The following is a 26,839-nucleotide window of genomic DNA, read 5'->3' on the forward strand; positions in this document are numbered from 1 at the left end:
AACTATTTTCTTAATAGCCAGTTCCTTCTAGGCAATCTAGACACTAGCTCTAAACCCCTAATCCCCCAAGCAGTAATGCAGCTGTGGTTCACCAGCCAATCCCTTTCAATATTCCCTTTCCCCTTGGACACAATGATGTGGCACTCTCTTGATTATATTCTGTAACATTGGCCATGCCTAGTTCATCATAATGGAAGAATTTAGACATTTCTCAAGACTCTGTTGTCCGTCTTCTTCCTGCCTCACTCTCCAATTCCTTGGTGCTCTTTTCACTTTGAGGATTTCAGCTCCTTCACTTAGATAATGTTGACTCCAAGATACCCATTTCCAGCCCCATCCACAGTACTGAGGTCCAGTCAGGAGGAGTTTGTGAATGTTGAACACCTCCACTAAGCTATGCATGCTTCCTGTGCTTCAAATTCAGTGCACGGAAAGTGAATTCTTTCCCCCTTTCCCCCGCCCAAACACCCTTCTCTTCTTGAATTTCCTTTTTATGTTAGTAGAACTAGTAGGTTCTACCACTGACTTGCTTAAACACGGAGTTACCTTTGAGTCCCCTCCTCCCTCCCTAGCTTGCATAAATCTAACCCATTTGGAATGCTTTCCATTCCCACCGACACCGTCCTAGCTCAGGCTTGGTTAGCTTTCACCAAGATTATGCATTGGTTTTTTTAGCTGTCCTCCTTCCCCTGAGACCTTTCCACTTCCAGTTCATCCTACACTTTGCTGTAGGTGAATTATTCTAAAGCACAGTTCAGGCCAGGTCACATCCAAGTTCAGAAAGACAGCTCCCTGCTGCCTACTAAGTAAAATGCATGCTCTACTAAGATCAAAAGGGCCTCCCCAGTGTGGTCCCAAACCATCATTGCTACCTGACTCATAGCCTATGCTCAGCCACCCCAAATGGCTGATGTTCCCCAAATACATCCAGCACTTTTCTTGCTCCTTGCCTCCTCTTGTTTCTTATATCGGGAATGTCCTTTTCTCTACCTCTGACTGCTAAAAACTCACCAACTTTCAAGCCTCCCCCATCAAATGCGGATGTCCTCCTCCAGCAAGTTATTTCTTATCGTCCAAGCTGGCAATGATCTCTTCTTCCTCTGAGTTCCCATGGCATTTGTTCATGTCTGCCTCTGGAATCAATCACAGTTTATAGTATTTTGTGTAACTCTAATATCTGCTAGTATGTTATAAGCATCTTGAGGACAGAGGCCTTGTGTTAATTCATGTTTACGCCCTACCTTGTCTTTCACATACCAACCCCTCAATGAAACTAGAAGCCAGGAAACAAGAAACTAAACTGAAAAGGAAAACATGGTTGGGTTCATAGATGTTTGGGGCTGCAAAAACACCTAAAAAAGTCAATTTAATGAACCCAGACATGAAACCCCATTCTCACCCTGCCCGTCCCCCATTTAAAAAAAAATAAATATGCCAACAGAAATAGAGTCACAGATATAGAGAGCAGTCTTGTGGTTGCCAGGAGGGGAAAGGAGGGGGAGGGATGAATTAGGAGGTTGGGATTGACATCTACGCACAACTATATATAAAATGGATGACTAATAAGGACCTGATGTGTAGCACAGGGAACTCTACTTCGTAATGACCTATATGGGAAAAGAATCTGAAAGGGAGTGGATATATGTATATGTATAGCTGGTTCACTTTGCTGTACAGCAGAAACTGACACAACATTGTAAATCAACTATACTCCAATGAATATTTTTTAAAAATAAATATAAATATAGCTAGACCCAAGAAAATGACCTGGCTTGCCCAAGGTCACACACCTAGTGACAGAGGAAGGATTAGAGTTCAGATCTCCTGAATCTTAATTCATCAATTCCATCAACAGATTGTTTCCTTCCTGCTCTTTTCTGTCCTTCTCTAAATGGAGGTTTTTCTTCTTGATACGGTTTTCTTCAGTAACGTAATTTTGTTCTTTTACATATTATTTAAGCTTAAAGCATTTGTGCCACATTCCTGGCCTCACATATAATTTTAGCAAAATTATACTTTTTTTTTATAAACCAAAGGACCAAACAGAGACATCAGAGAAACATCTGGTCTGATTCATCAGGGTAGCAGCAACATTTCTATTTATACATGAGCACAGCCCTATCTTTGTAGCTCTCAGCTGTTCCTCATTGCTCAGTATGTCCCTCTTTTCAGCCTTGTCTGTCCCCCATCAAGAGAGCATCCTGCATCCTTAGTCTTAAGCAGAATCCAATGCAAAGGAAGAAAATAGATTCCCTCCTCCCTAGAAGGGGTCTGTATTTCAAAGGAACTCTTTCTCTACTTTCTGTCTTTTTATTCAAGAGCCGAGGACAGCAAGCCTCAAGTGGTTGGGTGACTGCCATTCATTCTGCTGCATTCTGGGTAGAAAGAGTTGGATGAAAACCAAAGCTGTGGCATGAGTCAAGTTTGGAAGCAGGTCAGGTGGAAAGGAAGTGAGTATTCTAAACGGGAAACTGAGGTTGAGGTAGAGGACTTAAGGAACACTGATTCTCCTCACAGCAACATTTGACAGTGATTATAAATTAGAAACTGCTGGATCTTAGACATTCATCCGTACCAAGGAAAACTTAGGGATCTTCTGAGGTTTTGTGAGCACTCTTTTATACCTGGCCCGTGTTGCCTAAGAGAAAGTCACTGTTTGTACCAACCGATGACCGTATTGTTTGGGAAAGCAGCAGAACAGGCCAAACAGAGCTCCGCCAGTCATTTCTTCTTGGTACAACCTCCTCTGGAATAATAACCTTGCCTCAGCATTCAGCTGCAGGAATGCAGAAAGAATAAAAACACTCAGATGGAGCCACAAGGGCCACCGACATCAGGGCCTCATTGAAACCTTTCAAGGTCCTAAGCACTGAAAATAATAAAGGGTCCTACCGCATACCATGTAATTAAAATGAAAACATTGCAAAGTGTCAGAGAGAGCAACAAAGTGCTGATTTTTTTTCAGCGATGACCACTACAGAGCCTGTTTTAGAAATGGCAAGTATCGAACTCTTAAAATTTTTGTGTGTGTTTTTGTGTACTCCTGCTTTTGCCAGCGCTCTGAACACCGTATCTTTTCCAGCTCTGCCTGGAACATACAGTACCAACCATCTATTAACTAACACAATCTATGAAGGGGGTAATCTTTAGCAAATTAATTTCTGTGTTTTTCTGGTAGCTATAGAAACACTAAATTACTTCAGCCTAGCTAAAGAAAATGACCCCTTCCTTAGCATTTTGGTTCTAATGAGTCCCCAAAAATGCAATTAAAAAAATCAAAGCCAAATGATTCTAGAGTGGTGATTTTTTAAATGATTTCACTGTCCTTATGTGACCCTGAGAGCAATACTATCACCATTTGTCGACATGTGGAGGCTACACTGGCCCATTTTCATTTTGCCTCTAGTTTAATAAAGGTGTTAAGACATCGGTTATAATAGTTGGAGCCTATTTAAAATGACTCTCATGAGTAAAGACCAAAAAAGACCCAAAATATATCCCTAGAAGGCTGTCATCTAAATGTGGATTAACATGGTCATACCTCCTGAAATGTCTCACCATTATTGATCAGGGTGGATTGCTTTTGAGAATAAGAACTCTGGAAAGTTTTTTTGGATCATTTTCCACTTGGTCTGTAACAGGACATCCTTACAAGACAACTAGGGAGGAGCTAGAAGTTAGAAGCTAGTAGTCAGAAAGTGGGGTACTGCCGTTTAACATTGCTGAGGTGTAATGTCTGAGTGATGACAAGAAATAGAATGTGGTCCTGGGAAGTAGATAACTGAAGTAGAGTGGAAAAGAAGGTTGCAAGTGTTAAGGAGGTACAAAAATAAGGAAGCTAAGTTATTGAACTTTTAGGATGGGGGTAGGAGGTGGGATAAAGAGGACGACTGTGAGTTAAGTCTCAAAGTCTTTGCGGAATGAAAGGAAGCAACCTGAAGGGTGGTTAGTGGCAGGGAGGAGGAGAGGGTAGTGATCATCCTTAAGAGAAGGGTGATCTTTTACATGAGAGTTGAAGAGTGATGGTCTGGAAGTAGCAATGGGATTGCAAGTAGCCAAATACCAACCCCTGCACCTCAACTCCCTCTATAGCACAACATAACCAAATGTATGAGAAAATGAACAACCCCAACTCGAGGAATTTGCAGGGCAATTTCTAGCCTTGAAGGAAACTCACTTAATTACCTTGGAGGCACATACCTCCAAGAAGAAATATTAAGAATGTATTTTATTACAATGGAATAATGATCCATATGACTCAGTGGAAAGGATGATTAAGGGGCTTGTAGTGATAGGTACAAGAAATAAGAAACAAGGGGTTTATAGTGATAAGCTGAAAAAGTGAGAAAGTACTAAACCATTAAAAGGACAAGGCTAAAAGAGAATAGGTGACTAGAAGCATTTCTCTTTTAATCAGTGACTGAGGATTATAGGGAAGAGAAAGAGACGGGCTTCAAATATTACACTTTGGTGCACAGTTTTTGGTGTCCCAATAGGATAAAGCCTCTGTCAAAAGGCAGAGATGTGGTGAGGGCTGCCACAGAGTTTCTAAAGAGGCCATGAAGACTTTGTTTTTGAACAAACTGTGTCTCTGTGTTTGGAGTTGTAGCAGTGAGCCTAGTTAGAACAAAGCTTCTCTCTAAATTTGTGGCTCAGCAAAGGGGCCATTTCTCCATTTCATGAGAACTCAAATCTGTTGATCTCTTTATTTGATTCCTAGACTCTCTTAGTCTCATGCCCTGCTTGGGATTAAGAATTGCTCATCTGAAATACTCTCACACGAGTCTTTTCCATTCCCTTGCACCCTGTCCTGCAGCATCAACTCTAGATCTTTCCTTCAGTCTGCTTCTTTCTGCTCCTCCTTCTCAAACAGCTGAGAGCTGGAGAAAATCACATAATCTAGAGTCTTGCTTTGCTACAGATTCAAGCTCATCCGGGCACTCAGAGACTCCATCAATCCCTTAACTTATTTTTGATCAATTCCCTCTCCCATTCTCTCCGGTAAATATACCTAATCTTAAGAGTTCCCTGGTGGTCTAGTGGTTAGGATTCGGCGCTTTCACTGCCATGGCCCAGGTTCAATCCCTGGTCGGGGGAACTGAGATCCTGCAAGATGCGTGGCATGGTTTAATTATACACACACACACACCTAATCTTTGTCTCTCTCCTCAGGACCTAGTCAACTCCCAATTCTCATTCTCAAAATATTTCTTCCTCCCATATCAAGGAGAAAAATTGAGGCCACCGAGAAAGATCTCCTTCAACATCCCTACCCCACCACCACCTTTTCCTTCAGTCTCAGAGAATGAGTGGTCCCTCCCCTTTTTCAAAAGTCAAACTCTCCCACCTCTTTCAGCCTCAACAATTATCTTCTCTCTTTTTTCTTTCAACCACACTTTCAGTATTGAGGGCTTCTTCCCTCAGTTTATATGTTCATCTCTCCCATTTAATCAAAAATCTCCTGACCTATGAAATGCACTGATGTCTGCAACTTTCTTTAAAGTGCATGCACTAAAATAAGATGTGTTGATGGATGGATAGATGGACAGATATGTGATAAACCAAATATAGCATGTGTGTATGCAAATCTTTTGATGATTTTTCCTATTGAATTTGTCTTTTGTGACTCCATGAAACTTACATATACATAATAGATACTGAAATTTACTTTTTGCATTCAGTATTGTGTTTTTAAGATTTATCTACATTGATACTCATGGATCTAGTCCATTCATTTTAACTGCTGCGTAGCTTTGTATCGTATAAATACTCCAGTATTAATTTATACATTCTGCTACTGATGGTTGTTTCCAAATTTTTGTGATTGCAAACAATAAAGCAGTAACCATCCTTAAGGCAATTCTCCTTGTGCATATGTATGTATAAGTGTGCCTCTAGATATATGTCCGGAAATTGAATTGCTATGTATTAGGGTACATATTGATTTCACTCTATAAAATATTGGCAAATTGCTTTCCACAGTGGTTGTACCAATTTACTTTCTCATTAGCAGAGTATGAGGGTTTCTAATTTCACATCCTTGCCAAAATATTATCAGATTTTAAATTTGTGCCATTCTCATATATATGAAAAGCAGTCAAATTTTACATTTACATTTTCCTCTAGAGAGGTTAAGCATCTTTTTATATGCTATTGGCAATTTGGATTTCATGTCTCTGAATTGCCTATTCACAGTTATTGACAAGTATTTTTCTATTGCATTTTGGTCTTTTTCTTATTGACTTATAAGGTTCTCTTTATATACTGTGCCCTAATCTTTTGTAAGTTATTTGATTTGCAAGTATTTTCTCTTAGTCTTGTCTTTTAACATTGTTTATGATATCTTTCTCAATAGAAATTTTAATTTATCTTTTTTGTTTGTTTATGGTTTGTTTTTCACGCCTTGAAAAAGCCTCCCCGGGACTTCCCTGGTGGAGCAGTGGTTAAGAATCCCCCTGCCAGTGCAGGGGAAAACGGGTTCGATCCCTGGTCCAGGAAGATCCCACATGCCGTGGAGCAACTAAGCCTGCGAGCCACAACTACTGAAGCCTGCGCACCTAGAGCCTGTGCTCCACAGCAAGAGAAGCTACCTCAATGAGAAGCCTGCACACCGCAACAAAGAGTAGCCCCTGCTCGCCACAACTGGAGAAAGCCCGCACACAGCAACGAAGACCCAATGCAGCCAAAAATAAAAATTAATTAATTAATTAATTATTTTAAAAAGCCTTCCCTACTTGGAAGTAATGAATATATTGTGCTCTATTATCTTCTGAAAGCTTTATTATTCTGCCTTTCACATTGAAGTCTTTTATCCAATTGTTATTTATTTATCTGTACAGTGGGAAGGATCTAATTTTTCCTTGTATGGGTAGCTAATTGACCCTGCACCATTTATTGAATAGTCCAGCTTTTCCCCATTACTTTGTACTTTCACTTCTATTATATACCAAGTTCTCATATGTGTTGCTTTCTGTCCTGTTCTATTGGTCCCCATTTATTTATTTATGCTCTAGTACCACATTGTGTTAATTTCTCCCCCTTATTTTTCTTCTTCAAAATTACCTTGCCTATTCTTGGCCCTGAAGTATTCCATGCACATTTTAAAATCAACTGGTCAAATTCCACAAAACACCCTGTTGGAATTCTGACTGTAAATTTAACAAAATTTATACATTGAGGAGAATTGTCTCTTTATAATATTGAGTTTTCCCTTCAAGAATAAGCTATTTCTCTCCTATTTTATATCTATCAATAAAGTTTTATTTGTTTATACAGATATTAGATTTTTTTGTTAGATTTATTTCTGAATACATTATGGCCTTTCTTGCCACTGTAATTCAGGTATTATCATTATTATATTCTCTAACTGGTTATTGCTTATGTATAGAAACACTATCAGTTTTTGAGCACTGATTTTGGGAATTCCCTGACCAGGGATCGAACCCGGGCCCACTGTGTTGGGAGCATGGAGTCCTGACTGATGGACCATCAGGGAAGTCCCTTGAAAAACTCTCTTATATGTATTGATTACACGTCAAAAGATTATCTTGAATGTTTTCTGTAGATAATCATATTATTTTCATATAATGACTATTTTGTTTCTTTCTTTCCAATCCCTTTCCCCCGCCTTGTCTTATTACATTGGTTAGATCCTCCCGGACAATGTGGAATGGACACACTAATTCTGTCTTGTTTCTGACTTTAAAAGGAATGTTTCCATTATTTCACCATTAACTATTATGTTTTCTATAAGTTTTTGATATTAATGATTCTCTGATCTATTTCTAGTTTTCTAAGAAAGATATTTTAAAATCATAAAGTGAGTATTAAATTTTATTAAATGTTTCCTTTTGTATTTATTGAGGTGATCATTTAGTTTTTTCCCTTAATTGGATAAGACAGTGAGTTACATTAACAGATTTCAAAAAATAAATTATCATTCCATTTCTGGGATTAAACCTTTCTTGATTATATTGTATTTTTAATGAACTGTAAATATTTTATTTCTTTTTTATGTATCTATATTTATATGTGAGATGAACCAATAGCTTTCCCTTCTGGTGTTGTCCTTGTCTGGCTTGAATAACCTTCCTGGATACTCAAGGGGGTTGCCTCCTTACACACTCCTCAATCTGTTTCTACTCTATGACACAGCTCTCAAAATGATATCTAAGTGGATAAATTGAAAGCCCTATATTGCAATGCTTCTGTTACATATAACAATTAAATTCTTCCTTCTTAAAATTTACTCTTCATTTTAATAACACTCTCCTTGTTCTCTCATGTATCTTTGAGCATTCCTTCTCTACCTTCTTTGTTGGCCTTTTATCTTCTCCCTGGAATCTCCCTTGACCAGCACTCTTCTCACTCTACAAGGTTTCCTAGGTGATCTGACGCATCCTCAAAGTTTCAACTATCCCTGTACAGAGATGAATTTCAATGCTGTACCTTCATCTTACACCTCTCCCTTCAGTTCTAGCTTATCCTGACTCATTCTGGCTGTCCCAAAGTCACCTGGAACTTCACATGTTTAGAATAGAACGCTCCATCTGCTCCATTAAACTAGCTTCTCCTCCTGTAGACAGAATCTTAGCTCATGACACCTTTATCCATATTTGTCATCCAAGAGAGAATTCTTCGGATTCTTCTCCTTTGTTTCGCAAGTCCAATCAATTACCATGCCTGACAATTTAACTTCCTCAACATTATTTGATCTGCTCCACCTCTCTACCTTCACTATCCATGCCTCAGATAGGGTTCTCTTCATCTTTTACCTGGACTAGAACAAAAATTTGCTAACAAATCTCCTCTGTTTTGTCTACCTCAAATATAGATACAACCACATGGGACTTTCCTGGTGGAGCAGTGGATAAGACTCTGCGCTCCCAATGCAAGGGCCCTGAGTTCGATCCCTGGTTAGGGAACTAGATCCCACATGCATGCCACAACTAAGAGTTCACATGCCACAACTAAGGAGCTGGTGAGCCACAACAAAGGAGACCTGGAGCCTCAACTAAGGAGCCTGCCTGCCGCAACTAATGAGCCCACGTGCTGCAACTAAGGAGCCCACCTGCCACAACTAAGACCGAGCGCAACCAAATTAATAAATTAATTAATTTTAAAAAATATAGATACAACCACAGGCGCCACTACAACTGCTTTCTAGTTGTTCTCTTTACAGTCACTGAAGTAATTTATTTAAAATTCTAATCTTGCCATGGCACTTTTCTGCCTCAAAACCCTCTAATGTTTCTCAATTGCAGATAGGATGGTCTACATTTTTTAAAATGGCGTTCAAATCTCAGAGGTATATAGCCCTTATCTTTTTCTCTAGCTTCATTTAAGTCTTAATCTTGCCTCCAGCAACTCAAAACTATGTATAGCCTATGTATATTTTTCCTTCCATGCCTTTGCCATGTGGTTCCTTCTAGAAAGCACAGCTCCACTTCCCTTCACCTCACGTACCCCAACCGAAATGTAATTCCCCACCCCCATTTCTACATGACTAACTGTTCACATCCTTTAAGATCCAACTCAGCTGTCAGCTCATTCAAAAACCATCCTAATGTTGACCCCTCCTGCAGTCTTCACTAAGTGCCTCTCTTTAATGATCTCATAAATGTCATTGTTATTACTATATTTTGCACTTACCATATTGCACTGTAATTATCTGTTTGTGTATCCCCACTGGACAGTGAACTTATCAAGAGAAGCGATTGGGTTTTATTCATATTTAAAGTTTGAGAACCTAGCAGAGTATCTAGCACAGAAATATTTGTTGAGTTCAATGAATAAATGATTTCATTGAACTGAATATTCTCTTTGTAGAAACTTTTGGTCTTTCTGATTATTATTGCTTAAAATTTAGTTTTCGCTAGACTTTTCCCACCACATAGACTTCATAAATTTAATTTTTTTGCCCTGGATAACCAACTCTAAGAATAGTAAAAAAACAGTGACCTATGATGTGGCTAATATGGTCTAGATTAGAGTACAGAACCACCAGGGAGAATAGAAGCAAATAAAGTAGGATACAATGATGAAAGGAGAGGATACAAACGGGAACACATACTGTCTATCATCCCTAGCTAGGGTTTTCACTAATACTATGGTGAGGAGTGATGAATATTTATCAGTAGAATCACACTGTTAATGTCTCCTGGATTATCTGGAAAATCAGATATCACTTTGAGGTTTACATAAACTCATCTGGAAACCCCATCCCATGTCTTATGGGGAAACCAATGCTCTCCCCAAACTCTCTGCAGTTTTTCTGGGCTCCCCACGCTCTTGATAACCTCAGGATTTGATTTCTGGCTTCTGCTGAATTCCCATTCTTCGCTCTCTATCTTGCAGCTGTTCCTTTATCTTCATTTGGCACTGACTCAAGGGTGGGTTACAGCCCTTCCTCCTAGATTTCCCACCCCAAATTCATGAGAGGCAGCTGTGTGCAGTAGTATCTTCGTGCAGATTCAGAGATAATGTTTGCCAGATAAGAGGCTAAATGGCAAATACGCAGCACTTTTCAGCAGCCAATTTAAAACTGAAAATTTGATTTTCTTGCTCTATTCTTACCAACCCAAAGTTAAGTCTCCTGACATTTTGCTCAACCTTCTCTCCCACTCTTCCTCCTCATTTACTTCTTCTTTTTCTTCTCATATTTCCCAATTTCTTATGCAGAATGACTTTGTGATCTTTTTGTTGTTTCTTTCCAACACATACAGAGCCTGTACTTTCGCTTCTTAGGTGTCTCTCAAGATATTATTCTAAACAAAGACAAGTTTTACCTAAAAAGAACTCATGCCAGTTCACAAAATAACATTTTCTCATTCCTTGACTAATTTCCATTTATGGTACATATGTTTATGTATCAGAGAGATAAAAATTCAATATTGTTCATTTTAATTCATGTGATTATTTCTTCCCAATTAAATCTTTTGTAAAATCTTTTGCAAAAGAACAACTTTGCTAATGATTGGTGCCTGAGCCAGGTGGTACCAACCAACACGTATAGTCACCATCCTGGTTTATAAATTGGGACAAACCAAGGAGTAGTCTTTACAGAATTATGTCTGAACTGGGCCTTAAAATAGTCTCGACTTAACGCCTTTAAATAAACATTCCTCATGTTTGATACATGTATATGTGGTCAATCAAAATGGGATATTTCTGAACAACAGCAGATATTGATGGTTCCTAAACTTCTGGAATCCCAAAGAGATTTTCTCTTTTGGAAAGACTTGAATTCATATTCAGCAAATATTTGTCAAGAGCCTACCATGGGTCAGGCTGTATGGTAAACCCTAGGGACTGAGCGGCGAGGAAAAGAGTTGAACTCCCTGCTCCACTGGAGCTTATATTCTAGCAGGGAGCACAGTCAATAGGAAGGAAGTAGATAATCACACACTGTGGTGAGTTCTATGAAGAGAGTCAGCATGGCAAGTTGATAGAGAACAAGTGGGAGGAAAGGGTAGTTTGGGAAGTCCTCTTTGAGCTTTGACCTGTTATCTGAGACCTAAGACATGAGAAGGAACCAGTCATGCAAAGAAATGGAGAGATCAGTTAAGAGGCCATTGTAGCAGCCCTAGTAAGAGATGATGGTGGCTTAAACTGGGGTTGTGGCAGTGGAGAGAAAAGAAAGGAGATGTAGTCCAGATATGTTTTGGAGGTACAACTATAGTAGTATTGGCTAATAATGTATATATTTAAAGATAGAGAGAGAAAAAATGAGGGATAATTTCTATGTTTGTGGCTTGGGCAACTATGTAGTTCATTTTGACACTAAGATGAAGACTAGAAGAACAGGTTTAGGTTGGGAAATCTAGTGTTCCATTTTGGACCTATACATTTAAGATACCTCTTGGACATTCAGATGTGGATATTGGATATACAAATCTGGAGTTCTGGGAAAGGTTAGGGCTGGAAATAACATATTTGGAGTAATCAGCACACAGATGCTATTTAAAGCAACAGAATTGAATGAGTTCTCCTAGAAAGAGAGTCATCCTTAGAGAAGAGGGCCCAGGCCTGAGCAGTGAAGCATGCCGACATTTAGAAGTTGTATAGAGAAATGAGAGACCGAAAAGGACTGAGAAGGAGTGGCCAGTGAGGCGAGCTAAAGCCAAGAGAGCATGGTATTGTTAAGTCAAGAAAAAGTGGGACAACAATTAATCAGGGACAAGAGCCATGTTCACTATATGTTGCATACCCAGTGCAAGAGTCTGCCCAACCTGTAAGTTTTCTTAGCCTGAAGATAGACATCAAGAAAGGTTTCTAACATCAAACCTTCCAGGGAAGGTTTTGCAACCTAATTGGGTGTCTGAAGAGGCAGCAACTCAGGGCATTTGTACGAGTTCTGGTTCTTCCAGGCTGTGATGAACACAGTAGTAGTAGGCAGTTAACAAGTGACTCCAAGCTGCCTTCATATTGACATAAATTTGTTGGCTGCTTCTTAGTCGATAATTCCAAAAGATCTTTGTGTTGAGAACAAAGTGTAAAGGCACGATTATAAAATTAGTATGGGAGTTTCATGACTTCCATGGTAAAAGCTGGATCATCTTTGTTAATTTGTGCCTAATTCCTTTTTGCAGGAGGCATTGATAACTAGAAATAAAGAGTGGTGCCTCTTTGTCTTCCAGTTCCTTGTGGTTAAGTCCAGCTCCCTACTGAAAGTTGGAGCATCAATGGAAAGAAACACAACTTTTCATCCTACCTTTATAAACAGCACTGACATTCTAAAAAGCATTCCTTTGATGGCAAGTCCTGTGCCAATGTAGGATACAGCCATTTTGATACAAGCTGTTTTATAATAGACAATTTGCTGACACACAGCTTTGACACAGTCATTTTGATGCCAGGAACATCTTGATGTGGCTGCCTTGAAGTGGCTGTTTTGATATGGGAACATTTTGACTCTGCCTAAAAACAAACCAATAAACTTTTCGTTTAAAAAAGTTATTACCAAGTAATGTGCATTGACAGACCTCCTCACCCACTCCTTGGGCTCCATCTCATCCCCACTCCCTTCAACAGAAGCTGGACTGCAGAGGTGGACAGGGGGACCCTTGATAGGAGAAAAAATCACCATGAGGGAGGGAGGAGACTGGAACAGTAGACCCAACTCAGCAATACAACCTGAAGAAAGAGAAAGGTAGTTGGGCTCTTGAACCCATCTGTCTCAGCCCCTTAAAAAAGTCATTTCATCTCTACAACACTGCAAGCGGCTGAAGGAACTCTGCTCTAAGAGAAACCCCCATCCCCTCAGCTTGCGAGAGCTGTGCCGTGACCAGGCATTTCTTTTTTCTTTTCCAAACAAAAGAAAAAACAAACAGAAGTTTAATAATATGTATACTTCCTATATAAATAGGAGATACCCAGGAAACTGAGTAACTAAGCAGGCATTTCTTTGACAGGACATGCACCATTGAATGAAACACAGTACCTTTGAGCAAGGAGGTTAAAAAGAGCCACAGCCCTGCCCACCCAAACAGGAAACAGCAGCTTCAGGCTGCCAAGTGACAGATGTGGGCATGGAGGAATCCGATGGTTGGGTTGATCCAGGGTTGATATTTTGTCATTCAGGTGTGATGAGACAATAGGGAAAGGAAAATAAAATGCCTTGGGCCCATTGTCTCACTCATATTATCAGGGATACATCAGGGATCTATTATCAAGTGTCCTATTAGATGAATGGAGAATATAAACTGACTTCCTCTAGAGCAAATTCTTTTTCTCTCTAAGAGCTCTCTCCTTAAGCAATAATAGAACTGAAACACTCTGGGAAACCAGTTAAATCATTAATATGATTAATGGTATAATTTCTCCAGTACTAGGTGTTCATATCATTTACGCTCATGAAATAAAACATTAAATATTTTCAAAAGATGAATCTCTGTCTATTTCTGCCACCATTAAATGTTATTTAATTGAATTTGAAGGTGTACGTGGAGGGTATTGAATGAAATGTAATATGAACATGTATGCAGTGCACGTGATTTATTTCCTAGAAATAGAAATTTCCCTTCTCCCCAAACCCATTTACTTTATCTTTTATTGCAAGCATTTCTTAATGTTTTAGTTTCAATCCTTTCCAAATACTCTGATTTCAGTTTAGGTCAGCAGATATGTATTAAATTCTATACTATGTGCCAGTCATTTTGCTAGGCACTACAGGGAACAAAAATATAAATATGAATAAGAAATAGCCTCTGCTCTCAGGGAATATGTTGGGAGAGATTAGACTTGTCTCTAAACAAAATACAAAAATAGAGATGTCACTAGGCACTCATGCACTTGAATATCATCTGATAAACTGGCATAATCAGAATGACCTGGGACCACAACAACTAGAGTAATTAAACGCTACTGGGAGAAGGAAAGGGAAGATGGCATTTAACTGTGGATAGCCTCTTCTGTGATAAGCACTGTGCTAAGTGTTTTACATATCTTATCTCATTTAATCCTCCCAACAGTCCCATTTTACAGCAGCTCAGCAAAATTAAGTACCTTGCCCAAGGTCACACAGCTCAGATTTGGTGTTGGAGGCCAAATTCAAACCTGGAAGAATCCACATTCCCTCCAGTCCCCTCAAGGCAGGCAGCAGTGTGGATTACAGTTGAGTCAAGGGAAGAACTGGCAGCTCTTGACATTCATGTTTGAAAGAATGACTTTGGGTTATTAAAACTGTATAAACAGAAGATAAAACACATGGTAGTCATAGCCAATCTAGATCCACCACTGAGCAATTCAGCGGGCACTTCAATCAAAATGGCTATTTGGGGGACTTCCCTAGTGGCACAGTGGTTAAGTATCCACCTGCCAATGCAGGGGACACGGGTTCGATCCATGGTCCGGGAAGACCCCACATGCTGCAGAGCAACTAAGCCCGTGTGCCACAACTACTGAGCCTGCACTCTAGAGCCCGTGTGCCACAACTACTGAAGCCCGTGAGCCTAGAGCCCGTGCTCTGCCACAAAAGAAGCCACCGCAATGAGAAGCCTGCGCACCACAACAAAGAGTAGCCCCCGCTCGCTGCAACTAGAGAAAGCCGGTGCGCAGCAACAAAGACCCAATGCAGCCAAAAATAAATAAATAAATTTATTTTTTTAAAATGGCTATTTGGCACATATATACAATGGAATATTACTCAGCCATAAAAAGAAACGAAATTGAGTTATTTGTAGTGAGGTGGATGGACCTAGAGTCTGTCATACAGAGTGAAGTAAGTCAGAAAGAAAAAAACAAATACCGTATGCTAACACATATATATGGAATCTAAGAAAAAAAAAAAAAAAAGGTCATGAAGAACCTAGTGGCAAGACGGGAATTAAGATGCAGACCTACTAGAGAATGGACTTGAGGACACGGGGAGGAGGAAGGGTAAGCTGGGACAAAGTGAGAGTGGCATGGACATATATACACTACTAAACGTAAAATAGATAGCTAGTGGGAAGCAACCGCATAGCACAGGGAGATCAGCTCTGTGCTTTGTGACCACCTAGAGGGGTGGGATAGGGAGGGTGGGAGGGAGGGAGATGCAAGAGGGAAGAGATATGGGAACATATGTATATGTATAACTGATTCACTTTGTTATAAAGCAGAAACTAACACATCATTGTAAAGCAATTATACTCCAATAAAGATGTTAAAAAAAATGGCTATTTGGTAAATATGACTTTGTATAAACTTTGTTGCGTTGTCAATGAGAGTAACAAAGTAACAAAAACGTACAGTTTACCTTTTAAAAAGACTACAGCAATTCTTTAGCTTCTTTTTTTTGATTTTTAAAAAATATTTTTATTGGAGTATAGTTGATTTACAATGTCGTGTTAGTTTCAGGTGTACAACAAAGTGAATCATTTATACATATACATATATCCACTCTTTTTTTAGATTCTTTTCCCATATAGGCTATTGCACAGCATGAGTAGAGTTCTCTGTGCTACACAATAGGTCCTTACTAGTTATCTCTTTTATATATAGTAGTGTGTATATGTCAATCCCAAGCCCCCAATTTATCCCTCCCCCCCTTACCTCGTGGTAAACATAAGTTTGTTTTCTACATCTGTGACTCTACTTCTGTTTTGTAAATAAGTTCATTTGTACCCTTTTTTTTAGATTCCACATATAAGCAATATCATGATATTTGTCTTTCTCTGTCTGACTTACTTCACTCAGTATGACAGTCTCTGGGTCCATCCATGTTGCTGCAAATAGCATTATTTTGTTCTTTTTTATGGCTGAGTAATATTTTAGCTTCTTGAATGTAGAAATTTACCTTTTACTCCAATGAGAAAAATTAATAATTATAACCAACATTTATTGAATACTTACTAACACTGGGCTCTGTGCTGAATATATAGAACCAGAGATTGAGATCATGGATTTAGAACCAGGTTTAGAGGGTTCAAATCTTGGTTTCACCACCTGTTAGCTATTACCTTCACCAAGTTACTTAATCTCTCTGGGCCTTAATTTCCTCATCGGAAAGACTCCATAGTGTCTGATAAACATCTAGTAAGATTAGCTGTTATTATGAAGTTGGAGTATGTTTAACTACTATCTTGGGGAGTGAGGGAGTTTCCTGAGTACACGCACCCATGAATAAATCCAGGCCTCCTGCTTTGGGGCTCACGGCAAGGTGGGGGTCATACACACAGGGTAAGCAGGAAGGAGCCAGTCCCAGAGCATGGTGGCCATCACCCCTGCTGGAAGGCCCTGTCAAATAAAGGGAAGTCTGCTGTGGAAGTAAAGTCATCAAATGATGCCAAAAGGAAGTTGAGCTGGCAGAGCCATAGATGCTGATCACAATTCCAGGGAAGTCATGGTCTGCTCCCACTCATGCCTGGATGTTCCAACAAATGCCTCACAGTGTCTCTGATAGCCGGGCTCTGAAATAACCCCCAATGGCCCTCATCTTTAATAGTCACGTTCTCGTACAGTTCCCTCCCACATTGTAACAGAGTTGATCTATGTAATAGGGCAGAAGTGATCCTATGACACATCCAAGATTAAGACACTGTGGCTTCTGTATGTTTCTTTTTTTTTTTTTTTTGGCCGCGCCGGGTCTTAGCTGCGGCACACGGGCTCTCCTTCATTGCAACATGCAGGCTTCTTAGTTGCGGCATATGGGCTCCTTAGCTGCATCACACATGAGGGATCTAGTTCCCCCACCAGGGCTCGAGCCTGGGCCCCCGGCCCCCTGTATTGGGATCTCCGAGTCTTACCCACTGGACCACCAGGGAAGTCCCTGCAGCTTCTGTCTTGGTCTCTCTCTTCTCTCTTTCAGATCATTTATCCTGGGTGAAGCCAGCTGCTGTGTCTTGAGCATCCTGATGGAAAGGCTCACGTGGTGAGAAATTGAGGCTTCATGCTAACAGCCATGTAAGTGAGCTTGAAAGTAGATTCTCCAGCTCCAATTAAGTCTTCAGATGATGGCAGCCCAGCCAATGGCTTCACTGCAATCGTGTGAGAGACCCTGAGCGAAAACCACTGAGCTAAGCCACTCCCAGATTCCTAACACTCAGAAACTGCGAAATAATCAATGTTTGTTTGTTTCCTTTGACTGCTAAGTGTGGGAGTAAATTGTTACAGAACAATGGATAACCGGCAGTGTCCAGCAATAGAGAGCTTGCTGAGTTATCCATCATTCCTATGGGCTTGGTTCTCATAAATCTTGACTTCTCTACAGTGACACCCTCCTCCCCGTACAGACACACACACACCCTTCTCTTTCAGCTCCTTTTCCTTTTTGGCCATTCTGCGTGGCTTGCTTGCGGGGAACTAAGATTCCCGACCAGGGGCATGGCAGTGAAAGCGCCGAATCCTAACCACTGGACCACCAGGAAACTCCCTCAGCTCCTTTTCTTTCTCTCCAGGATGGAGGGAATCTTTTCTACTCTTCAGGGAAAATCAATTGCCCAGAGACAACCCTTCTCTCTTTTTTTCTTTACTACAAACTTTTATTATGCTAATATGTATTGTGAATGATCATAAGATACATTTAACATATAGCATTTCCCATACTTAGTTTTCCCCAGCACTCTTCCTTTGGGAAGCATCTCCTGGAAGTATGGTTGCTCACAACACACTTCTGGAAAAGCAAAATTAATCTCCCTGTCAGGGCAAGTGTTTCAATTGATTGTTTTTACCCAGATGAAGGCTGTATATTTTCCCTTGATGAGGTTATTTGGTTAGCCTTTACCAGCCTGCCATAATGTTTTTTTTAATATATGTATATATGTTAATCCCAATCTCCCAATGCATCCCCCCCCACCACCCGCCCCACTTTCCCCCCTTGGTGTCCATACGTTTGTTCTCTACATCTGTGTCTCTATTTCTGCCCTGCAAACCGGTTCATCTGTGCCATTTTTCTAGATGCCACATATATGCGTTAATATACGATATTTGTTTTTCTCTTTCTGACTTACTTCACTCTGTATGACAGTCTCTAGGCCCATCCACATCTCTACAAATGACCCAATTTTGTTCTTTTTAATGGCTGAGTTATATTCCACTGTATATATGTACCACATCTTCTTGATCCATTCGTCTGTTGATGGGCATTTAGGTTGCTTCCATGACCAGGCTATTGTAAATAGTGCTGCAGTGAACATTGGGGTGCATGTGTCTTTTTGAATTATGGTTTTCTCTGGGTATATGCCCAGTAGTGGGATTGCTGGGTCATATGCTAATTCTGTTTTTAGTTTTTTAAGGAACCTCCATACTGTTCTCCATAGTGGCTGTATCAATTTACATTCCCACCAAGAATGTAAGAGGATTCCCTTTTCTCCACACCCTCTCCAGCATTTGTTGTTTGTAGATTTTCTGATGATGCCCATTCTGGCTGGTGTGAGGTGACACCTCATTGTAGTTTTGATTTGCATTTCTCTAATAATTAGTGATGTTGAGCAGCTTTTCATGTGCTTCTTAGCCGTCTGTATGTCTTCTTTGGGGAAATGTCTATTTAGGTCTTCTGCCCATTTTTTGACTGGGTGAGAAAACCCTTCTCTTGCTGTTGGCTTCAGATGTATTGATTGCCTGGCATAATCTTCTTAATGGGTGTTGGGGCTCCTCAATTAGGCAGATACTTTTTTCTCCTTTTTTCTCTTGTCCTCCCTCCCCCACTGTACTTCAAGGAGTAGACCACAAGGAACAGTTCCAGGAAGACAAGTTGCTAATAACTTAAAAGTTAATGTGTCAAAAATATTATTCCACCAAATGCATTATCTCCTTTAAAACCCTATGAGATAAATGTTCTTATTATCCCCATTTTACAGACAAAAAGTTATCTTGTTTTAGGTCATGTAGCTGGTAGGTAGCCTAATCAGGATTGAACCTCAAGTTTGACTGACTCCAGAGCCTGTGCTTTTAACTATCAGGCAATATCACCTCCTTATACCAATTATTCCAATGTCGTGATATTAGAATCTAATGAAAAGACGCGATTTGTGGAGTCTGCATATCCCCAGTAAAATACAGCACCTAAAATGAATCATCAATGAATATTAATTCCAAGAAATATTTATTTATTCTAAGTCCAGTTAAGTAGCTGACATATCCACCTATGTTTCAAACTTGTTTGTGGAGTAGGATAAAACACTTTCCCAGGCAAGCTCCTGGGTCTCAAACAAAGCAGGGAATTTGGCTAAAAGCAGACATCACAGTGGGGGAGGTTCTTCAACTTCAGACCCAGCTGGGACCCTCGTAATATGTTCCCTTCCATGCTCCAAAGCGACTCTCACATGTTCTTCTCTCTCCGCAAATCTGCAGCCATCCTTCCCACCCACACATGTCACTTCCCCTTCACTCTCAGCAAGTGACTCAACACCCACTGATAGGGAAAGTACAAGCCACCCTAGATAACCACCTCAGCTTCCTACCCAAATCCTGCAGCCTGGCTCCCACCAGACATATCCCATCCGCCTTCTATGTGGTTACGATGGAAGTCCTCTTCCTCCTCTCTGAGGCTAAAGCCCCTACCCGTCCTTTGGATCCCAAACCCTCCCACTTTCTCAGGAATGTATTGTTTTCTCCTCCTCTCTTCACTGCCCACCTTTCCCTCCCAACAAAATCCTTTCATCAATATTTTCAAATGGTTGTCTCAGCTTAATCAATTAAAAAAAAAAAAAAAAAAAGCACCCTCCTATGGCCTCTGTTCTTTCTCTCTTCCCCTTCTCATGTCTTAAGGAATTGTCTACACTTGGTGTCACTAGTTCTTTACCTCCCACACACTCCTCACCCTCACCACATCTCAGCTCATGCTATCAATGTTTTTCTCTGTCTGCATCATCAAGGACACCAGTGACCTCCTTATTGCAAAATCCTAAGGACACTGTTCACTCCATTTATTTCCTCCCCTCTCAGTGTTTGATACTGTTGTTCATCATCTCTTGAACTGCTTTCTTTGCTTGGCTGGATTGTCTTTGTACCTCTCTGGCTGTACTTCTTTTAAGCTCCTCTTTCATTGGCCATCCCTTTCTCTTGGAGTTCTGTGTTGGGTCCTTTTCATTTCTCAATCTGTACTCCATTTTCAGTCACATCTGATGGTCATACCTTTAACTATCTCTGGAATCCACTCACTTACTTTCATTTCCTCTACCACTGACTAAGCCAAGCCCCCATCTCCTCTAACCAGGATTACTGCCAGCATCTCCTGACTGGTCTGCTTGCATCCCATCTTGTCCTTCTCAAATCCATTCTCCATCTTGCAGCCAGGGTGATCTTTCTAAAGTGCAAAATTTTCAAGATAAAACCCTAACTTCTTGGCATGGCACGTGTGGCCTCTTGTGACCTGGCCATCTGTCACCAAGCTCTCCTTTGTCCCCTCTACCCCCATACAGTCTTCTCTTTGGCCTCAATGAACTAACTGACACTGGACTCTCTGCTAGCAGATTGTCCTTAGTCTCAATCTAACTAACACTTCTTCTGCAACATCATTTCTCCTCCACTAATTTATATCCCTGCATGTTTCTACCTATTGTGGATTAGGCTGAAGTACTTTCCCAGGCATGCTTTTGAGTCTCAAACAAAGCAGGGAATTTAGCTAAAAATGTATGTCATAGTGATGGGTAGCTTAAGTCAATATATCTCTTAAATACTTTCTGATTTCCTACACTTCCTTCAATCATAGAACATTTTGTCTGTTTTCTCTCTTTAGACCCAAGGCACTTGAGACCATGACAATCAAGAACACTGGTTAAGAATTCGGGCTCTGGAGCAAGATTGCCTGGATTCAAAATCAAACTCTGTGATGTCCTAATTTTGTGACATTAGATGACTTGCTAATCTGTGCCTTAGTTTTTTTTTTTTTTTGCAAACTAAGACCACTTGACTGTTACTGAAATGAATAGCCCAGTTTGCTTTTTTTTTTTAAAGAAATTCACGTTCTTTTTTATTTATTTATTTATGACTGTGTTGAGTCTTCGTTTCTGTGTGAGGGCTTTCTCTAGTTGCGGCAAGTGCGGACCACTCTTCATCGCGGTGCGCGGGCCTCTCACCATCGTGGCCTCTCTTGTTGCGGAGCACAGGCTCCAGACGCGCAGGCTCAGTAATTGTGGCTCACGGGCCCAGTTGCTCCGTGGCATGTAGGATCTTCCCAGACCAGGGCTCGAACCCGTGTCCCCTGCATTGGCAGGCAGACTCTCAACCACTGCGCCACCAGGGAAGCCCTGTGCCTTAGTTTTGTCATCTGCAAAATGGAGATGATAAAGTACTTGTCTCATAGAACTGTTGTTAAGATTAAATGAAAAAAGCTAAGTAAAGCATTTTGAATGGGGCCTGGCACATAGCAAGCATTCAAAAGAGGGCTGTTATTACTTTTGAAGGCAGGTACTGTATCATTTACTTCCATAGAGCGACTCACTAAATATTTATGAAATGAATAAATGAAGGAAATGTTTGTATCTAAACTTGTTTGTATCTAAAATGTTAACCCAAAAGTGAATAATAAATAAGCTAAGCACCATGCATACAAATTACACCAATATGGTCGCTGGTCACCTGGAGCTTTTTGGAAATGAGGTCATTCTATTTCTACCCAAGTGCTCAGGGAATTATACTCTCTAGAGGAGGGAGGTCTGAATCAAACAGGACACCTCAAGGTCCTTGAAGGCGTCATGACTGACTCTGAGGTAATGTCTTCTTTACATAAATGTGACTGTTAAAAGCAAGGAAACATTAAGGTAACTGTTTTAACTTGTTTTCCAGTAACTTAAGACTACTGGGCCTTCCATTCTGCCAGTGTCACAGACCTGTAATCTCACTCATCCAGCTCAAGGGAAGGGCTGTGTTCTGAGGGTGCTTTCCCTTCCAGTCATGGAAGCTAGACCTTAGTTCAGACTTCACAAGCTTTTGTGATTTAAAAGTCAGTTTTTAATAACGAAAGTAGTGCCACCAGATGCTTAGTTTGATCAGGGGAGAGATAGAAGCAGAATAAAATTATTTAACAAAGGTGGGTTTGTTTCCAAAGAAACAGTTGAAGAGGGAACTAAGGTGGCCTAAGAGAAGTTTCAGAGTAGGAGAAAAAGCTGGACCAGACATACGCATGGCACCAAATTGCCAAATATGTGTGTGTGTGTGTGTATACATATGTATATAAATACATGTGCATCCCACTTTTATTACTGTTCGCCTTCCTCACTGGCCTCCTGTCTCTTCTAGGGATAGAGACACTGACACAGTATTTCTGTCTTCATAAAGGAAGGCGGGCATCTAGGGAAATGACCTTGATAGACTGAACTATAAATATAATATTAATCAGAGCAATTTGCTCTTGAATTGTGCCCCCTTTCCCAATATCCCAAAGCAACTCCAGGAGACAGGCAAAAATGCTCAATCACTAGCCATTTAATGAGTGTGCAAGTAAAGGTCAAATATTCCCACACAGTGGGAAAGTAACCTGAGTCCTGCTTCCAGAGAAAGTTATTTCCCAAGATTGGCTACATCTAAATAGATTCCATAGATCTCTATGCCAAAGGGCTTCTGTCTTGGTGTCATAGAGCAAGGTGCTCAGGAAAATAAGGTTAGGGGTTTAAATCACATGTAACTACTCACATTTGCTCTCTGAACAATCCTTATTCTTGGACCCGCTGTTTTGCAAATGTCTGTCCTCCAGAATGTCTGAGGTGGGGAAAAGCCTAAGAAAGGGCCAGCCTATGGCAGCAACTCACAATCAGAGCCTATTGGCAATAAGAACAGCACATTACATTCATTTGTTCTATACTCTCATTGGACGTGAGCATTATTTTTCAGGTCAAATAAATGCTTGATTTCAACAAGACCAGGACTTTGTGTCCCCCAAATAAAAGTCATCAAGAGGATATTCTACCCAGTAGAAAAGAATATTTTCAGCGTAAAGTTTGAACACAAAAAGAAGAGCCCTTGGTCCTCCCTGCTTAAGAGCCTCTACCGCCAATTTAGCTGCTGTTTTACAAGTCAAAAGCTGGCTTTTCAACTGCCTGCACTGGGCCCTCCACGTGAGCCTGGAGAATTGAGCTGCTCTCCCTATGCCTCTAAGTGACCTGCTGAGTAATAAAGGTTTGTGGAGTTGCTTTGTTTCTTTCTTTTTTTGTTTTTAAATCAGAACTAAGCTGACAGTCTTCATGACGACAGGGAGGGCAAGGGCAAGTTAAAATCCACCTCCAGCTCCGCGGGGAATGAAGAAGCTGAGGCTCGTTCCTGTCAGCAGGTGTGAGTCATCCACACAGGGAGCAGCAACATTGAGGAAGAAGGTGCCATTTTGTTGTCAATGTTCCCACCACCACTGCACAGAAATAAATTGTTGGAGAAAATGATCCAGGATAAAAGAATGATCCGGCTGGGAATCAGACTGAATAGAGGGTTCCCATTGAATACTGCTTCATTATGCAACTTTTCCTTTCACTGAAGGATTCCGATTCTTGGTGGAACCAATTGTGACGAGGAAGTGCTGACAACCGTGGGAACCAGCAACTCGGGCCTTTGATTCGTCGCTTTGAAGCCCAGTCCTATCACTGAATTGATAGTTGCGTGTAACCAAGTGAACTTGGCCTCCTCGAGTCTCAGTTTTTTAAAATCTGGATCTGTAGCCTTTACCTTTAGATTAATGTTTACGTATAGTGTCTGAGTTGAGGATACCGTCATGCCACTTTTTAACCATCCTCCAAACTTCCCCAGAGATACTCTCCTTGTCGTCTTGTTTGTTTTATTTTTAATTTTTTATTTCTTTTGGCCACCCTGCGGGGCTTGTGGGATCTTAGTTCCCCGACTAGGAATCAAACCCGGGCCCACAGCAGTGAAAGCATGGAGTCCTAACCACTGGACCACCAGGGAGTTCCATCTTCTTGTTTGTTGCTGGAGGGATGGCGACTGGCTTGATATTTAGCCCACACTAGAAAAGCATCAAAGGAACCTAAACAGACTCAGGATAGAACTATCTCATAACCAACTTTCTAGTGAAAAAGATCGAAATTTAACCTCACAGCTCCATTCTATATCATTTATCATTTCTGTATGCTTAAGCTTTAACTGTTTTGTAAGCTAGACGTAGTTCATTCGAAATAAATTTGGAAAGGAGAACCTGTAGTTCATCCCAGAGAGTGGGAGAAATTCTATAAATCCTTTCACTTGTTTCATTATAAAGTCCAGAATTTTAAACAGAAAAACCCACCAAATATTATTTTACAATTCTGTGGTTCTCAACCTAAAGTGTACATCGAACACATTTTTGAGCCCCACTCCAGATCTACTAAAGCAGAATCTCCGAGGTTCTTGGGCAAGTGAAATTGGCAAACTTGGCACCATGTGATTCTGATTTGCACACTTGGATAAGAATGCAGAAAAAGTTACTCAGATCAAATGGACCCCAGGTGACCCTGGTGCAGCCTTTCCTTTCTCAGGTGATGCTTATTTCTTCCTTCCATTTGCTTAGGCCAAGAGCCTTGGCAACATCCTTAACTTTTATTGTCACACCTCACATCCAATCTATCAGCAAATCTTGTTGGCTCTGTCTGCTTTCAGAATACATCCAGGAAAAAAAAATGTGTTCATATACCTAGGATTCATCACTTTTGCTGATACCCTACCACAGTCTTTTTTCTACCAAGCAGGTAGGGTGATTCTGTTAAAATTTAAGTCTAATCATTTCATTCCTTTGCTCCCAAACCTCCTGTGGCTCCCGCTTTCACTCAGAGTAAAAGGTAAAGTTCTGACCTTGGCATTCAGGGCTCTGCTGACCTGGAACCTGCCACCTGACTGCCCTCTCCTCCTATACTCTGCTACTCCAGTCACAGTGGCCTCCTTGCTGCTCTAGGCACATTCTCATCTCAGGTCCCTTGCGTTGGTTCTTCTCTCTTTCAGAAAAGCTGTCCTCCAGAGGCATCCACATGGACAACTCCATCACCTCCATCAAGTCCTTGTTCAAGTGCCACCTTCTCAATGACCTCCTCATGGCTACTCTGACCAGCCCATTTCCTTTACCCCAGCTCTCCCAGCTGCTCTTACTCTGATCTACTTTTCCTTTCCTTCCCCAAAGAACTTATCACCTTTCAATATATAATCTATTTACTATGTTTTGTTTATTGTTGATCTTCCCTGGCTAGAATATAAGCCCTACAGGGCCAGAATCTGTATTTGTTCTGTTTCCTAATGTATGCCAAGCCCCCAGAACACTGAGCACATAGTAAATGCTCAATAAATATTTGTAACATTTAAGGAATACAAATTCTAGAATCCGGAGAGAGCAAACTAGGTAAGCGCAGAATGCTGCCTCCACAAAGTTCATTTCTAATTGGGTTTGCCACTATGGGGACAATCACAGCTTATATGAGATATTGAGACCTTTGTGGTGCTGTTGCTATAAATGCCATGAAATATGCTACTCTTGTTTTTCAAATCAAGAACTAAGAGTTGTCGAACTACTTCTACACTGACAACCAACAGCTAAATCAAAATCGTTGCTAGAAATTTTACTTTAGCTGCATGTTTGCGTGTTATGTGTCATTATGTAGGAAACAGTGTGAGACAGAATATGGCTTTAGTTCTGGAACCTCCAGCTTCTACCAGATGGGTAGGGGTCAAAAACCAAACTGTCAGAGGGTCCCTCTCTGAAATGAGTTAGTAATAGAAACTCAATTCACTGCAGAGAAAATGTTTTTTTAAAAAGAGAGAGAGGGAGATTTCACTTCACATATCTATTTTTATTTTAGTGGGCATTATCACAGTCTCCCCCCAAAACGGTTAGCCCAGTGGGGCAGAGAGACCAAGAGCATCATGACAGCATCAGAGGCAGTGGCACTCACCCCTGGTGGAAGCCTTCCCCCTCCCAGGACAATGCTCTTAATTAGCTGCACCATATTTCCCAGAGAACAAAAGCTCCCCACCCCTCAGAGGAAAAGCTTTTCCAGGAGATATCTCATTGGGGAGGCGCCAGGCACACAACAGGGAGAGGAGAACAGACAGGCTGTTCTGGGCTCTGCAAAAAGACACAAACTTTGGATTCCTAGGGGAGTCTTAGAGGTTACCTGGCACATTTTTTCTCCACGTGACAAGCATGTGCTTCACATACCCTGAGGTGGCCAGCTTCGGAGGTCCCCTTTTCTTCTCCCTCTCCCTCAGCCACTAGCTGGGGTTAGGAGTCTTGCGGGTGGCTGGCAAAATCAGCTGGAATCATCTTCAGAACTGAGCATCTGGGGAGCAGTAGGGAAGGAACTAGGAGTTTATTTCAGGTGACAGACATGGAGCAGGCCCCTATTTTTTTCCTGCGACTATAATAATATTTCTGAAACGGGGATGCTTGAATCATATGTCTCTTCATATCACTGTGTGGGAAGTCTCAGTTACAAGCCTAACAATGGAAGAGATG

The 26,839-nt window shown here is 40.8% G+C and overlaps 1 long non-coding RNA gene across 1 annotated transcript; it reads right to left on the reverse strand.

Moving 5' to 3' along the window:
- On the reverse strand, positions 1-26,839 carry LOC309604860. The gene is made up of 3 exons (XR_014231094.1): positions 21,675-26,839; positions 4,536-21,292; positions 1-4,504 (listed from the first exon to the last, which is right to left on the reverse strand). It is a non-coding gene; the product is annotated as an uncharacterized lncRNA (long non-coding RNA).

This window comes from Balaenoptera borealis (assembly GCF_965194805.1).
Source record: "Balaenoptera borealis genome assembly, chromosome: 1".
NCBI classification, from domain to species: domain Eukaryota; kingdom Metazoa; phylum Chordata; class Mammalia; order Artiodactyla; family Balaenopteridae; genus Balaenoptera; species Balaenoptera borealis.